Here is a 16,406-nt window from a genome sequence, read left to right as displayed (position 1 = left end):
CTCCCTCTGGTTCAACAAGTGTGAGTTGACTCCGTACTGTTTCAAAGTTTCTTTATTTTAACATGGTTACATTCAGCCTTTTATGAACGTGGATTAGTTTCATCAACTTCAATAGGCTTAATCATGATTTAGATCAAACAGCATGGTTGCTCCGATGCATTTCGGGCCAACTGCCCTTTCTCAAGGAGCTGTGTTTTCACTGCTATCATTTAAAGCGATGCGAAGTTCTAAGGTGGGACTAACGCGGTCTCCGTGTGTGTTGAAGGTTAGGTGAGGCTGGTGAGGCTGGTGGGTTTGACATTCAAACCCACCAGCCTCACCTAACCTTCAACACACACGGAGACCGCGTTAGTCCCACCTTAGAACTTCGCATCGCTTTAAATGATAGCAGTGAAAACACAGCTCCTTGAGAAAGGGCAGTTGGCCCGAAATGCATCGGAGCAACCATGCTGTTTGATCTAAATCATGATTAAGCCTATTGAAGTTGATGAAACTAATCCACGTTCATAAAAGGCTGAATGTAACCATGTTAAAATAAAGAAACTTTGAAACAGTACGGAGTCAACTCACACTTGTTGAACCAGAGGGAGTGCCCAAATACTGGGATGTGCACACAGGCCGTGTGCACACATCATTGAGAGTTATATAGTTGGCGCAAACGGACGGTTACGCCACCAGTTGGAGCACCTCTAAATAACTGTAAACTATAAAAACGAATATAACTTCACTAAAAGCCAATAAGCAGTGCATTGCCTACGTCATTTTTTACCCTTTCCTATATGCACATGCTCTGCCTGTGGTTGATTTATAGCAAACTCATGCCCTATCTCAACAAGTGTTTAAACTATTCACTGTAAATGTTTATATGCTATGACAAAAGGTCTACGAAACAATATTAAACAACGACAATTGACCTGCCTAAGTTCATGTACTATATACCAACTAACTCAAAACAACACCAATAAACAACATAAATATACTAATCCAATAACTCTAACTCAACCTAATGCGAGACCTGTTGCATTGCAAATGCTTGTTCTGCAATTGTCATTGCAGATGAAAATAGAAGACGCACAGCACGAATAGGTCCTGTATTTAATTGAGTAGGAGCCGAGGCATGTAAAAGTAAATATTCGTAACAGAAGACAAATCACATTTTGTAAAAGAAAATATTTTTTGTATTATTAACGTATGTTTATTATATTTTTCTCGAATATATTAATAAAAAATAAACGCACGCCTTACCTAATTTATAACTGAATAATAGGGATCAATCGATTGATTAACAATGCGTGAAGTGCACGAAAAGCAAAACAACAAAGAATGTGAGTAAAATACTTTTTTCTTTCTTCTTTTACAACCAGCCACCTGTTTCCTGAGGGCAAGAGATGGCCTACGCTCCCTTCCAAGATGGCGTACTTATTACCAGACCCTAAGCCCGCCGGTCGCAGCGTAGTTTGTGTCCGCCCTTCTTTAAATGTTGGCAGCGGTTTCTGTAGACTTGAGGACTACATTTCCCAGCGTGCCACACGCTCGGAGCCCCTTTAGTCCTTGGCGGAGAAGTAGGATGGCTTAACGAACACGTTGCAGGGAAGGAGGTACCTGTGCTTGTTGAGCGCTGCTAGGTAGGTTGCAAGGGGCACCTTAGAATTATAGTTATACGTGAGGTTGTTGACTATAAACTGATTTTGCTACTTTCCGCAAATGCCCTAGCCACGCGAATATTATTTTACAAAAGTACCCAAAGGGTGGGTGGGGAACGACTGGCACCTGTTAATACACAGAGAACTCCTGGCCACCCACCTTCCGTCATGATAGCGTACCACCAGGTACGCCTTCTCACTTGGTGACTGTAGAATAGATTCGGGTGTTTAACAAGAAAATCTAATTGAATGCAATGGATATAAACCTGTTTTGTGAGCGCTCATTTTGAAGCTAATGGCTGCATTTTGGCTTTTTAGGAAAGTGAATTAAAAAAACTGGATCAGGTTCGCTCCTCAGTTAAGAGTTACATAAGTGATGTTTAGAAAAGAACAGTGCAGCTACAGGTATAACAGGCACTTTTTAGGTCGAGCTTACCAGACGGCTGGGCACATTTTGATTAGAAATGAAAATGTTTGTTTTAGTTTTCTAGATTTAAATGCTTTCTTTTGTAAACATTTTGATTTTTGTGGATCATTGTATATAACTGTAGTATGTCATCAATGATGATGTCTTTTTTGAAATCCTCATTGAGTGCTTAAACAACTGAATGAATTGAAATTCTCATAAATACCTTCAGTATGCGCATTATTTAATTTCATGATGTGATTGGTAAATTACAACTGAATTTATGATAGATGGCAGCTTGCTCTTTGACTGGCTACCAGACTTTATTGGCATTCTTGCCAGTCTTGTTTGCCTACTTCATGTTCAATGGCTTATCTTGTCCATCTTGGGTCTGCCCCTCCCCTGGAGCCTACCCTCTTTACTCGTATCCTAGCATTGCTCACTTTTTGAGAACTACTTGTTCTACTTTTTCTTTTTTGCTTAAACACTTGAGAGTTCATGAGTTTTCCAATTGTTTCCCTCGTGTGCTTCTCTCCCCACACCTGTGCTTGTGTTGCCTCCCTCTCCATGTTGCTTCCCTCTCGCTCTGTGTTGTTGTTCCCCTTATCCCCCTGTATTGCTTCAACTTCCTTCCCTCTGTGTTGCGTACCTCTGCCCTGCCACGCTTCCCAGGTCCATGCGTGATGTGCTCCAATCCAAGTTTTTAGGTCAAGTCTGGGCAGCTCATGCGCTGCTCTGCGAGGCCTGCTGTATTGAGGTATGGAATATAAGCTCCGCACATCTTTTCAATTGGCTCCTGGTGTTGTCCTTTCAAAATTGTTGCTTTTGATTGATAAATAGGCTTAGTAGTCCCTCCTTGGTACCACCTTGTCTGCATTTGTAACCTTCCATAAGGACTGGACTTTTTACTTGTGTTGTTACACGGTCTGCTTTTATGTAGTCTGTAAGCACTGTTTTCTTTAACCCCTTCTGTACTCATTACGGCCTCCGGCCGTCATGAGTCACGGTGGGGGTGTGCGCACGACGGCCGGGGGGCGTCCGAACCACGCCCAAGAATGGAATGTCCAGCACCGCGGTGGAATTCGCGCCCCAGCCAAGGTGTTAATGATCTTCCACTGTCCCACCCACGACGTGATTTCCTACAAGGCAGCACGCAGTCCACTTTCGTATTTTTAATAATAATGGCTGAAGATTTGCTTTAACTATAGTGGACAAACTTTTTATCTATTTAATTTGTAGCGCGGCCCAATTTTTACTACAGCGGAAGTGCTTCTTTATTTAATTTTCCAGTGCGGTCCACTTTAAGCTTAGCGGCAGAACTACATTGTTTATTTTCTTATATATATATTTTCTTGGGTGAAAGTACTGTTGGCCACGCCCCTTTCTTCAGATGCTGCTCACTGTAACCTGAATACGGAGAGCAGTGTCTAAAGAAAGGGGCGTGGCCAACATTAAAGAAGTCTCTCATTTGCGAGAGTTTGAGCTGTTGGTATTATAAATAACAATGCCTTTTATATGTGTTCGCTTTAAAAACAATTAAATAAAAGGCATTGTCATTTATAATGCCTATAGCTTAAACTCTCGAAAATGCAAGAACTATTGCATTGAAAATGCTTGTTTATTTGATCTCTGGGACTTGTAGCCTTTTATATTCCATTATAAAACTGGATAAGTCAACGGATTCAAAGGACAAATCCTGGACTGGAGCGGACATCGCAGATTAACCTTTGAAACTTGCAGCTATGCACCTTGTCTATTTCTTCGCCGCCGCTGCCCTTGGTGTTGCTTTCACCTCCCAGGTTTGGTAGGAGAGGAAAACAAACTCTCTCTTCCGCTACTTAAACTTCTGCGTCATTCTGTAGGTGTGCATGTGTGGTGATGCTCTTCTACAAAATGATGCATCTCCCTCCATAGCACCATTTTTTTCTCTTTAGCCATGCAGCACAGCACCGGGAATGCTCTACAGAATCATTAGACATTTGGCAAAGCAATATGTCCCAAAGGGCAGATATTGGCTTAGCCAATTCTTGTTTGTTTGGTATTTGCATTACCAACTTTTCGAATCCAACTTTAAATGAAGTGGCGGTTAGGCAGTTGCGACTGGCATCAACGGGAAGTGGGGCAGGTGCACGCTCAAATAAAATTAAAAAAATATATAAATAAACAGGCACACACAGACAAATATAAGCTTAAAATATATTAAAAGAAACACTTTTTTTTAAAGTTTTCAAAAACCTTTATTGAAGAGTTAGACACAGCAGTATCATAGTTACACCATGGCAGAATAATATGCATTACGATATGTTGTACGTAATAAAGAGCAATCCGTTACAAGCACTGCAATCAATATAATCAAGACATAGATCGGAAACCCACCAACATCAGTGCAGAGAAAATGTCAGGGAAGGCACCGCTACTAAACATAGGTGGGGGGGTAGTGTGGGGTAGGGGACGAAAGAGAAGACTAGAGAAGGAAACTCATGGATCTGCACTGGCGGGCGAAGCGCTGACTGGAATCGCAGGAGAGGTCGCTGAGCGCTGGGGAGTGTGACTTGGAAGATAGGCGACAAGCGGGACCCAGATATCCGGCGGGCGGGCTGGCTTTAGCGGGCATTAGGTCCCAAAATTCGGATAAGAGAGACTGACAGTGGGAAGCATCCTCTAACCAAAGGGACACCTTTGGTGTGAATCGGCGACCCCAGCACATGGAAACCCTGCACTGCGCAAGGACAAGCAGCATAGCAATCAGCCTACGAGAGGCATCTGGACAGAATTTGACAAAGCCCAAAAGGCAAAGCAGAGGGTCAGGAGGGAGCGGGAATGAAGGGATGTCAGAAATAACAGCGCACACCTCACACCTATAAGTGGAGATCTTAGGGCATAGCAAAGCAAGATGGGAGAAGTCAGCTGCGGGCGCAGGCATCTGTCACTGGTAATGAGGCCCATTTTGTGCAATTGCATGGGGGTCCGGCAGAGCCTGTGGAGATATTTAAAGTGGATTAGGCGCAGTCGATAGTTAGGGGAGAGACGTTTAATCTGGGTGCAGCAGTACAGCCAGTCGGCCTGGGATATTGTGATGCAAAGGTCCGTCTCCCATGCAACAGGCGCCCTGTCAGTGGAGATGAGGCCCCTAACGTGGTAGCATAGATTCTAGTGATCAGTTTAAGTGGAGAGGAGGATGTGTAAAGGAGATTCACGGTGGCGATCGGTTCGGGGGGTGGGCTGAGGAAAAGAAGGATGAAGCTTCCTGCAAACCACCCTTAACTGGTAATAGAGCAAAGTATCCATGGGGCCAGGACCAGCAACCAATGAATAGAATTTGTTCCCAGGATAAAAATCGGACACAGTAGAAAGTCCAAGGTGAAAGGCACGTTTCGCCATCGCCGGAGATTTAAGAGGAGGGAAAGCCGGGTGTTGAGCAATAGGCATTGCGGCCGCTGAGAGCGTGTCCGGGCCTGAGAGTTTCCGGAGCCCCTCCCAAGCCCAGCGAAGGGTCTCGCCCGTATCAATCCCAGCACGCGGGGGTCGGGCCGGGACAAATAAAGCAGTGGGAAGCGGCCAAGGGGCAGGCAGGTCTGCCTCGACTGCAACATGAGGCTGGATCTGAGTGGGGTGGAGCCAGAAATGAAGAAAGCTGGCCTGGGCACTAAGGGTATAGAATTTAAAATCAGGGGCGCCATGGCCACTACACGACATGGGAAGCGTTAAATATTATATGCAATCCTGGGCTGCCGGCCGGCCGGCCCAGACCAGAGCGATCACCAACGAGCAGAGCTTGCGACAAAAATGAGCTGTGAGGGGAATGGGAATATTCACAAAGAGATAAAGGATCTTTGGGAGCACCACCATCTTGGCAATGGATATGCGTCCGGCTAAAGATAGGGGCAAATGGCTCCAAAGGGGTATCTTAGATTCTAGCCAGTCCAACCTGTGGCCAAATGTAGCCCTCCAAAGCTCATAAACGTCCCTGCTAAGCCATATCCCGAGATACCTGGTGGGTTCAGTCGCCCACACAAAAGGATATTCCGAATCGAATGGTGTCGTGGCATCAGTGAGTGGGAATAATACGGATTTGCTCCAGTTGACCTGGATTCCAAAATAGCCGCCAAACCGTATCACCTCACGGACCAGAGGGTGAAGGTTCTCATGAGGGTGGCGGACAAATAAAGTAATATCGTCCGCATACATTGAGACACCTGACGACAGGACTTCGTGCTCCGGACCTCGTTGCGCAGCAGCCCGGCCACCAGGAACCTCCCTCGACCAATCAGGGCGCTGCTCTCACCAGCATGAGAGCAGCGGCTCCCCAGCGCTTTGGAGGCCTGCAGTTGCTTTTATGGGTTAGAGCTTTCAAAGAGTGCATGTCTGACTGGCCGTCGCAAGACAGCCGGCCAAAAAGACATGCACACTTTGGAAGGTGCACATACAACTCGCCCTCCTCCCAGTCCCTGCTGCTGTCATTCGGCAGCGGCCCCGCACTCGTCTTGACGCTCATTCAGGATGGGAGGGTGTTGGGATGAAAAATTAACTGGTAATGATGAATTACCATTTTATTTTTCAACTAGGGGCGTTTTAGTGGGGCAACGCTCCTCTGCTCCAATGAAGGAGCCTTCCCTGAGGTTAGTCCTTTCAAAGATGAAACTTTCACAAGAACAAGAAATAACCAGGCATCTATAGTGTAGTACAGTAAGAGTAATTTGGCTGGAGTTTGCCTTTCAGCGTCTTAATGCGCCTTCTAAATGTGAACACAGCTATCTTCAGCAGTCCTCCTGGCTCTGAAATAAATCTCCTTTGTGAACCTTATGTATCTGAGAACCTAGATTAAGTATTGAAGGCCTGGGCATCCTTCCTTCCTTCATAAAGTGTCTCATAATTTTAATTTGGTGCTTCTTCGCTTTCCATTTATTAACTTCTCTCCCGTTCTTGCTTTTTTCTTTTTGCTTAAGCACATTATGAGCGTGCAAGGGTGTTTAAGCTCTCTCCAGTGTATAGTTCGGATAAATCCTGCCAAATAACCCTTGCTTTCTTTTGCTGTCTCCCTCATTATGCTAGCTCTCTCATGTGCTTCTCCCAAGTTGATTTCCCTTTTTTTGTTGCTTTTTCCCGTCCCTGCCCACTCGGTGTTCCTCCCCACCCCGGATGTATGACATTACAACGCATGCTTTTACATCGCATGCTTTTACAACGCGGTTTTTACAACGCATACCATTACAACGCATAGTGCTTTGGGGAGCTGGATAGTGAATAGTTTAATTTACTATTCCAACTCTAGTCCCCGTGGATAGTAGGGAAGGTGTTGGACAGTAAATTAAACCTATTCCCTATCCTAGAGCGCCCCCCAGCGCAATGCGTTGTAATGGTTTGCGTTGTAAAAGTTGCGTCGTAAAGGCACTGCGTGGTAAAAGTTGCGTTGTAAATGTTCCCCCCCACCCCCTTACTCCTTCATTGCCCACCATCTTCTGTTTTTTGAGGGGATCTGAGGACCAAGCTTCAAATTGCTGCCGGCCCCGTCGTCTAAAAAAAAAAAAAAAAAGAAAAGGGCCCTTGCACTACTTATTATCTATTTTTTAAATTTACAGATCTATCTTGGTTAAGTAAATAAAAAGCCCGCGTCATTTTGTAGGTGCACATGCATAATGACGCATGAGTGTGCCTACAAAATGGCGTGGTCGCTGTGGGCTCGCCATCACTTCCTTGCTTGTTTTTTTTTTGTCTTAAACCTTTGGCCTATTGTCTTTGCCATGCTCGTTCCCAGTATGACAGTTATGTGACCTCCTGATTTAACTTCTTGTCACGTTCATTTGTCCCCATATTATGGCCAACTCGGATGTTTAGTAAAGATAATGTCCTTTATGATGTAAATGATTCATTTTGTTTGTATGGTGAAGATTAAGAGATAATATGGGTGGTTGTGTTTTATTGAGCAACTCAAATCTTTACCAAGATGCATGTATTGTTTAATTGGAAAGCCAAGTTGATCTGTTACCTTTTACCATACCTATAGGATGCATGGTATTACATTCGATGTGAAAGGCTAATTTCTCCTTGCATGCCCCTCTCATTCCCCTATGAAAGGAAGCACACAGCAAGGGACTGGGGTTGCAGCTGCTGTGATAGTATTCTTTTTAGAGGCAAAACATGCAGGCTTGCTGACAGCTGTCCAAAAATACTGCAGCCTGTCCCACATTCAAAACAGCCGTTGTGGGTAGAGACTGACACACGTTTCTCTCTTAGCAGTCAGCCAACGTTGGGAAAATTGACCATGCTATAATATTAATAATAACACTTGTAAAGCACATGGTTACAGCACAATGGTGTGTAGCCCTGTAAGCTACGAGGGCCAATACATGGAGCTTTAAAGAGGACTCTTTTCCCAAACCGGCAGCCAATGCAAGTCGTCGAGGGCCTTCCCCGTAGAAGCTCTCTTGGGCACTTTCAGAACTAGGCTGGCTGCCGCTTTCTGTATGCATTGCAGCCTATGAAGGCATTTTTTAGTTACTCCTAAGTAAAGAACATTTCCATAGTGCAGTCGAGATGTTACCAAGGCATGTACCAGGGTTTTCCTAGCTAAGCCCATCACCTTAATTACAAAATACATGTGCCTTTATACACAGAGCCCCTTGCAGCTCAGGGGTGTTCTGCTGTATCCTGTGTGTCCCTGCACTGACTTTGTGGTCTGGTGCAAGGATTGTTGTCTGTTTGTAGACTGTTCCCTTTCCCTGATTCCACAAGCGTCTGTTGGACAGGTCAGAGAGGACCTGGATACTGAGCTGGAAACATCAATAGCTCCTGGTGAGCTTTAGTTTACCTAAGTGCCTGAATGACATATTTAAAGTGTAGCCACAAATAAACTCTCTCAATGTTGCACCTAAATGCAGGAAGACTTCTTAAGAGCATTAAAGCCCATTTCCATCTGTTTCTGGAAAACAATGTAGCAACTGAAAAAGTACAATTAAGGAATACAGCAAAAACAGTGAGTTCAGATGTTCCATAGCACTTGACCTCAAGTTACACTTTTTCATGGAGGCAAATTGATCATGATCTGTTGATCAAGGATGTGAGTATTGGTGCATGAGGGCAGATCCATGCCACTTATTCAGGATATACACATAATGCACATTTGCCTGCAGTGAATCCCAGCAACTGGCTCGGTAACAAATTTAAATTCACTGTTTTTCAGCCACTTGTATGTAAATCAGCTTTTGTCCTGCTCAAATAGAAACACTCAAGCCTGAACTGCTAGGGTTTATTCCCTTTAAACAACAACAGAAGTAACCCCAGACCAGTTTTAGCCTCCTTAGGGCTCATCAGTGAAGTATCTTGAGTCCTGTGCTATCGCGCGCACAGCACCCACTTCTGGGAACACGCACATAGGGCGTCAACCTCAATGGAAAACAAAGTGACGGAAGGAATAATTTCATTATTTTCAGTCACTGGTGAGCACTTAACCTGATATTCCAGTCTTTCATTTTTTGCTCTCTGTGCTACTAAAAATCAGGCTTAGACATGCATAAATAAGAACAGTCTAGGCTGAACTTCCAGGAAAAATTGTTGTTTGTCATAGTAGATGTCTTGAATATGTGGCCGGGTTAAAGTCTTCTTGAACTTAGGTTGGGCACCACTTCTGTAGATAATCCATCATTATCCTTGTACCATATTGGTACTACAATTTCAGGGGAGAACTTCAACGAAATTCACATTTTGGATTTGATGTATACCTGTGCATAACATATCAGTTAGTTGCGTTTTTTTTATATACTACAATTTCGTTTTTCAAATCTTAAAAGTTCATGTTAAGTGCTAATGATGCTATACATTCTCTGAAACCGGAGTGGAACAAGAGGCAACATTTTAACCAGAGCCTGGCTTCATCCTTCGTTGTCTTGCTCATACATCATACCTAGCTCTTAAAAGTCTTATTCACATTTTTATTGACCTCTTTATTTAAAATGTAAATCATTATCGTACTTGTGTGGTACTGTTGATGATCATATTTTGCAAAACTGGTTACTGGCAGGCCATCTGGAAATGGTTCCATATCAAAACCCTGATTTTTCAAAAGAGTGCCGCTTTAAATTAGCCAAAAGTTTTTATGTTTTAATATTTAGTTGGTTACTTAACATGGTGTCTCATACGTTCAAAAGCTGCTGTACAAGTGCATCACTTACCATGGAATAAACAAAGTTTTTCGCCATGTTTGGCAAGTGAAGCCAGGGCTTTCTCAAGGCTAGTCATTTCATTCCAAACAATATTGATCGTTTACATTTCCACGGCCATGATAAATGATATTATGTACAGCATCACATTTTTTTAAATATTGTTGTCGATATCCTACGTCTGGTCCTCGGTTTAATCCGCCCTGGCTTCACTTGCCAAACAGGGCGAAACACGTGTTGGCTGTTCTTTCTCTACTTACACCACAACTTCTATGGAAATTTAATAAGAAGTGAATGGACCGAAACAAACAGTAAATAAAAAGAATCATTTTCACATGAACCTACCTGTACTTTATTGCGTTCAAATGAGGAATTATCCTGTGACTGGATGATATATCCTCTGCAAAAGGAGGAACTTTTGCTCACAACCCCTTTCTCACTTTGTCATTCAAGTGCATGCAATTTCCAGTCTAAAAATGACAGTGGTTTCTGTAGGGAAGGGGTGGGGAGGTCAGGGCAGCAAGGGAAAGGAGACAAAAAATCTGACTACACAGAGCTGTCTGTAGACAGCTCCTTTTATGGCTAGGGAGATTGATGTTTCTCTGCTTGTAATGGGACTTTCCTCATGTGGACTTACTTCAGAGGCCACTAACACCTTAGGAATAAGCAAGGACATCTTGTCGCTTAAAGAACATGGTCCTAATCTGCTTCAAAGATATATTTCTTTACTTCTTCGCCCCCCACCCCCCTCCGCCTGTTCTTAAACCTGCCTGCATACAAGGCGTACCCGGTGATGGTAGCTTCAGGATGGCCGAACGCTTCTGGGGATCTCTTCTTTCAGAATAGAGCAGTTACAAATGCCCTCTTACTTTACACCTACAACATGAGCCTGCTATCACAGCAGGATGGATCAATAGTCCATCCACCAACCTTGAGTTAGTCTACCTGGTTCCTGAAGAAGTAGCTTATGAGATTTCAACACTGACTTTTTATTTTCCACCCAGCAGCAGCACTGGAGGAAGTGACAGTGCACAAGTCACTTGCATGTCGGGTGGAGTCCAGTACTTGGGTGGAGTCTTCTGCGGTCTGCCCAGTGATAAGACTTTAAAAGAATTGTGAATCAAACTAGTTCACCATAGAACATTGATAAGCCGATGTTTCCTGGACTGCTGCACTTGTTCACCCCTGTTAATAAACCACATACTTCTGTATGCTGAATTGACTGTTTTAGCCATCAACTAGTGACATGGAAAACTAGCAACATCAGTCCTGCTTGGGTTTTAGCACGGTTATGTGGGTGTTTCACTGCTTTTTCGGGCTCTCCTGCAGACATCTTTAGCTGGATGTTATTCAACACCTACTGTGTCTAATATTTTAAAATATATATGCCTAAATCGCTGGCTTAGGTCAGTCACTTACTTTTGATTGGATGGTTTTCTTGTCTGTCTCCTTATTTCATGGCTTTCCTCCCTATTTGTTGTTTGTCCTGTGTCTAAAGCTTTACTCCTTTAGTGTAGTTGTATTTGATAACTCGTGTCCTTCCACTGCTCGTGTCCTTCCACTGCTCAATCAATCAATCATGCATTTATCCAGCGCGACTACTCACCCATAAGGGTTTCAAGGCGCTGGGGGTGAGAGGGGTGCAGGTTCCAGTCCATCAAGGAGTAGGTCTGTCGAAGAGCCAGGCCTTGATGTTTCTAGTGAAGATGGGAAGCGGTGTTGTCTGTCTGAAGTGGAGCAGAAGGGCGTTCTAGGCCTTGGCCACGAGTAAGGAGCAGCCTCCCGATCTGGCATTTCTGGTGTGGGGTACCACGGCGTAGGAGAGCTGGGCTTATTGTAGGGTCCGTTGGGGTGCGGCTTGTATTCAGTATGGGGTACTGCTTGTATTCAGGGACCTCTACTTTTTCCCCCTTTTTAGGTCGAGCGTAGCGAAGGACCTATTGTTGGCGTGTTCGGGGGAATCTGAGACCGCATTGGTGCACGAGCCTCTGCTGTCTCAGATTTGTCCTCGAGGGCGCGCACGGCACCGTGCACATCCCCTGCCTCGCATTCGCAGCCTCTCTCAATCACACACAGCCACACTCACGCATGCGCGCACACACACATACATTCCGGCAGGCTGTTCACAACACATGCACACGCAGGCACACACAACACACACACACGAGCGCACACATACAGACACACACTACACCTCCCCAGCCCCCCCCCCTTCCGGCCGCGCCGCCCACACACGAGAGGATACACACAGACAATCCCCCCCCAACATAAAGACGACCCCCCCACATAAAGACGACCCCCCGATCAACCCCACTCACCGCATCGCCGGACTCTGCAGCCTCCGCGGGGCTCTCCCTCGGGCATGGGAGCCCCGCGTCACCAGCACTGCTTTTCTGTCCAGGCACTCCGTGGGCGCGGGCTCCCGAAGACGGAAGTCCCGCCCCACGGCAGGTTTCGTTTTTGATCAGGTTTCGTTATTGCTAAAGGGGGCGGGCATTTTGTTTTTTTCACAACTGGTTTTTATTGATTGAATTTAGGCAGAGCAATAATGTGGCACTCCAGTCAGGAGAGACCACCAGACATGTTGTTACAATGAACATTATAGGGCCAGAGTCCAATCAAGAGTTATGGTCAAATATGAACTATAGAAAAGTCCCCTCCCTCCCCTACCCCCCGGAACTCCCACCACCCCGCTACCTCCCCGTTCCCCTCCCTAACCCTATGCACGTGTGTAGAAGAAGCATCAGTGCTTGGTCGTGGTGTGGCAGTTATGACGTATTTCACAGGCCTAATCAAAGGTGTGTGTCTAGGGGTCTTCCTCAGGGTCTGCTGGGGGGTCTAGTGGCAATTCCCTATAGTCAGCCCACCTCTTCCATATCTTAAAGTGCTTGCAGGGGCATCCTCGTGCTTCGAAGATTGGTCATTCTAGACCCATACAAAAGTCCAATCCAGCTCTCCATACACACAGGGGGGGGGGGGCTCTCGTCCTTCCAAGCGCGGGCTAGTTCTCTTTTAGCCAATACTAGCCCCAACAGCAACAAGTGGCGTTTATATATATATATATATATATATATGTTCCCACCAACCCCTTCAAGGATGTGAAGTAGTCCTAGACGATGAGTACACGGAAGGTCCCATCCCAGTACTTCAGACAGGCAGTTCCACACACCCCTCCAGAAACCAGCTATTCTAGGACACGACCATACCGTATGGAGCAGTGTACCTACTGCCGCCCCACAACGCAGACATTCCGGTGAACCAATCAGTCCCGCCTTCCACAACCGCTCACGGGTAAGGTAGGCCCTATGGAGAATTTTGTATTGAATTAACCTGAGCCGTATTGCAATGGCTGTTCCCCGCGGGGACTCTAGGGCCTCCCTCCAATCATCTTCATCCATGGAGCCAATATCAGCCTCCCAGGCCGTCCGCAGGGGAAGAAGGGTAGAGGAACAGTGGGTGACCAGCGTCTGGTATATTCGGGAGACCTTTTTATCCCCGAGGTCGCCCATGAAGACCTTTGCCTCAATTGGGCTAAATTCAGGGAGTGAGTCTAGATTGGCAATGCTGGGCCTTCCGCCTCCTCACCCACGCACACAAAGCTCTACACGATCGAGGCCCGAGCTACCTCAACAGCCGAGTCAACTTCTACGCTCCCAAACGCCACCTCCGATCAGCCAACCACGCCCTCGCCGCCGTCCCCCGCATCCGAAGAGCGACTACAGGAGGAAGGTCCTTCTCCTACCTGGCCGCCAAGACCTGGAACTCCCTCCCGACCGACCTGCGCCTGACCCAAGACCACCTCTCCTTCAGGAAGAAGCTGAAGACCTGGCTGTTCGAGCAGTAGCGGCACCCCCCCCCCCCCCCCCCCAGCGCCTTGAGACCCTACGGGTATGTAGCGCGCTTTATAAGTGTCACTGATTGATTGATTGATTGGGCGTCAGTGCATGTCTAAATTGCAGATAGCGAAAAAACTGGGTCTTGGGCATGTGGAACTCCGCACTGAGCTCCTGGAACGATTTGAGCGTAGTCCCTGTCATTACATGTCCCAGCAACGAGATCCCGATTGCGTCCCAACCGTCGAATCCTGACAGCGAGGCAAGCTCGGGGAGACGTCCATTATGCCACAGCGGTGTTTCTGCAGTTAGTCTGCCCCACCAGCCCACACGACGTAGCGCCTGCTGCCACACAGCGAAGACCGTCCTCGTAACACTGGGCAATGTCCGCCGCAGCCGGGCCGAGTAGAGGATCGTGTGTAGGGTATTGTCGCCCATCAGTGCGCGCTCTAGGGCATAAGCCGGATCACTACTATCGCTGTACCACCAGTCATTTAAAACGAGCAGGTGAGAGGCTTGATAGTAGGACAGAAGGTCCGAGGTGGCATGTCCTCCACAATATGTAGATAAAAAGCACGTGCGCAGCGCCACCCTGGCAGCCCCCCCAGCCCACAGGAAGTGTCCTAAGACAGAGTTGACCTGCCGAAACCACTGAGTTGTGATGGGGTGGGGATAGTTCTGCAGCTGATATAAGAGGCGCGGAAGCGCCACCATTTTAAAGATCGCGGACCTACCAAAGATAGTAAGGGGCATCCGAGACCACGTTTTCACGTCCGCTTGAACCCGCTCCCAAACAGGTATTATGTTACGTTCCCAGGTAAGGGTCGCCGATTCCGATAGGAACACCCCCAGATATTTCAAACCGCCGGCAGCTACCTGCAGTCCCGATGTCCAGGGGTCCGTCACCGCATCACCCCCAAGGACCCATAGGGTGGATTTGCTCAGGTTCAGGTAAAGGCCCGAGACCTCTCCAAAGACCCGCAGTATCTCCAACACCCGCGGCCCCGAGCGTCGTAGGTCAGTGAGAAAAAATAGGACGTCGTCCGCGTACAGCGCAATTCTATCAGAGAGGTCCCCAGTCCACACAAAGCCACGCATCTGTGCATCTATGCGCACCCAAGCGGCCAGAGGCTCCATGGCGAGGGCGAACAAGTAGGGGGATAGAGGACACCCTTGTCGGGTCCCCCGTCCAATGCGGAATGTCTCGGACACCGCTCCCGCGACTCGCACCGCAGCCGTGATGTCGGTATAGAGTAGTTTGATATACGACAGGAATATTGGGCCTAGGTTAAGGCGGGATAGGAGCGCAAATAGGTATGTCCAGCTCACTGAATCAAAGGCTTTGTTTATATCGGCGAGCAACAAAGCCGCCTGTTCTCCCGAGGCCCCCATGGCATCCACCGCGGCCTGTGCACGCCGAATGTTATGGCGCGTCGCCCTGAGAGGCATAAAACCAGCCTGGTCCGGGTGGACCAGGTCCGTTATGTAAGGGAGCAATCGATTCACCAGGGCTTTTGCCAGTATTTTGGCCTCCACTTTAAGCAAGGAGATGGGGCGATAGGAGTCATGTCTATCCGGGGGTCTACCTCGTTTCTGAAAAACCACCACCTCGGCATGGCGCCAGTCTGGAGGCAGCCTGCCCCGTGTACGCGCAGTCTCAAGTGCACGACGATAGTGGGCTCCAAGTTGTATATGGAATTTCTTGTAAAACTCACAAGGGTAGCCGCTCGGCCCGGGGGCCTTGCCTACATTGAGCTGTCCCAGGGCGTCTCCCAGTTCCTCCACTGTGAGGGGAGCATCGAGGGCCCTTCTGGTCTCATCCGAGACCGCTTTAGGCGGCAGATCATCTATGAATTTAGCCACTTCGTCAGCAGATAAGCGGTCACACGGGGAATATTGTGTCGTGAAGTAGCTAGCAAAGCTCGCTGCTAATTCGTTCGGGTCAGTAATGACCATCCCGTCGGCAGCAGTAAGACCCGGCAGCGTAATGGGTTGAAGACTGCGTTGACAAAGTCTATGAAGCAGTGTACATGATTTATCTCCCCATTGATAAATTCTGCTCCGCGTGGCCAGCCACGCCTGTTTGGCCTCATCCATTAAGACCGATGCATATGTTTGCTGCGCCTGAAGAAACAAGCGTATCACTACTTCATCACCTCCTCCCCGACTCTGCTGCTCCAGTGTTTCTACCAGCGCAGCCGCCGCCGTGACAGTCTCTCGACGCCCGCGGCGAGCCGCAGTACACCACGTGATGTCCACCCCCCGTATAGTGGGCTTCAAGGCCTCCCACACCACCTCTGCGTCAACTTCATCTGTCAGGTTTTCTCGCCAATAGTGATCTATTGCCTCCCGGAGATGTCGGACATAG

General features: G+C 47.2%; 1 protein-coding gene across 1 annotated transcript in view; it reads left to right on the top strand.

Moving 5' to 3' along the window:
* Positions 1–1,508: 1,508 nt before the first annotated feature.
* Positions 1,509–16,406, top strand: part of GFUS (GDP-L-fucose synthase) — a 120,963-nt gene continuing 106,065 nt past the window's right edge. The window contains exon 1 of the mRNA XM_078686618.1: positions 1,509–1,625. The gene's annotated coding sequence lies outside the window, so the exon portion shown is untranslated. The remainder of the gene's footprint in view (positions 1,626–16,406) is intronic.

Source organism: Lissotriton helveticus, chromosome 4_1 (assembly GCF_964261635.1).
Source record: "Lissotriton helveticus chromosome 4_1, aLisHel1.1, whole genome shotgun sequence".
Classification (NCBI taxonomy): Eukaryota; Metazoa; Chordata; class Amphibia; order Caudata; family Salamandridae; genus Lissotriton; species Lissotriton helveticus.
The sequence above is the reverse complement of the archived record's forward strand: the minus strand, read 5'-3'. Positions and strand labels throughout refer to the sequence as shown.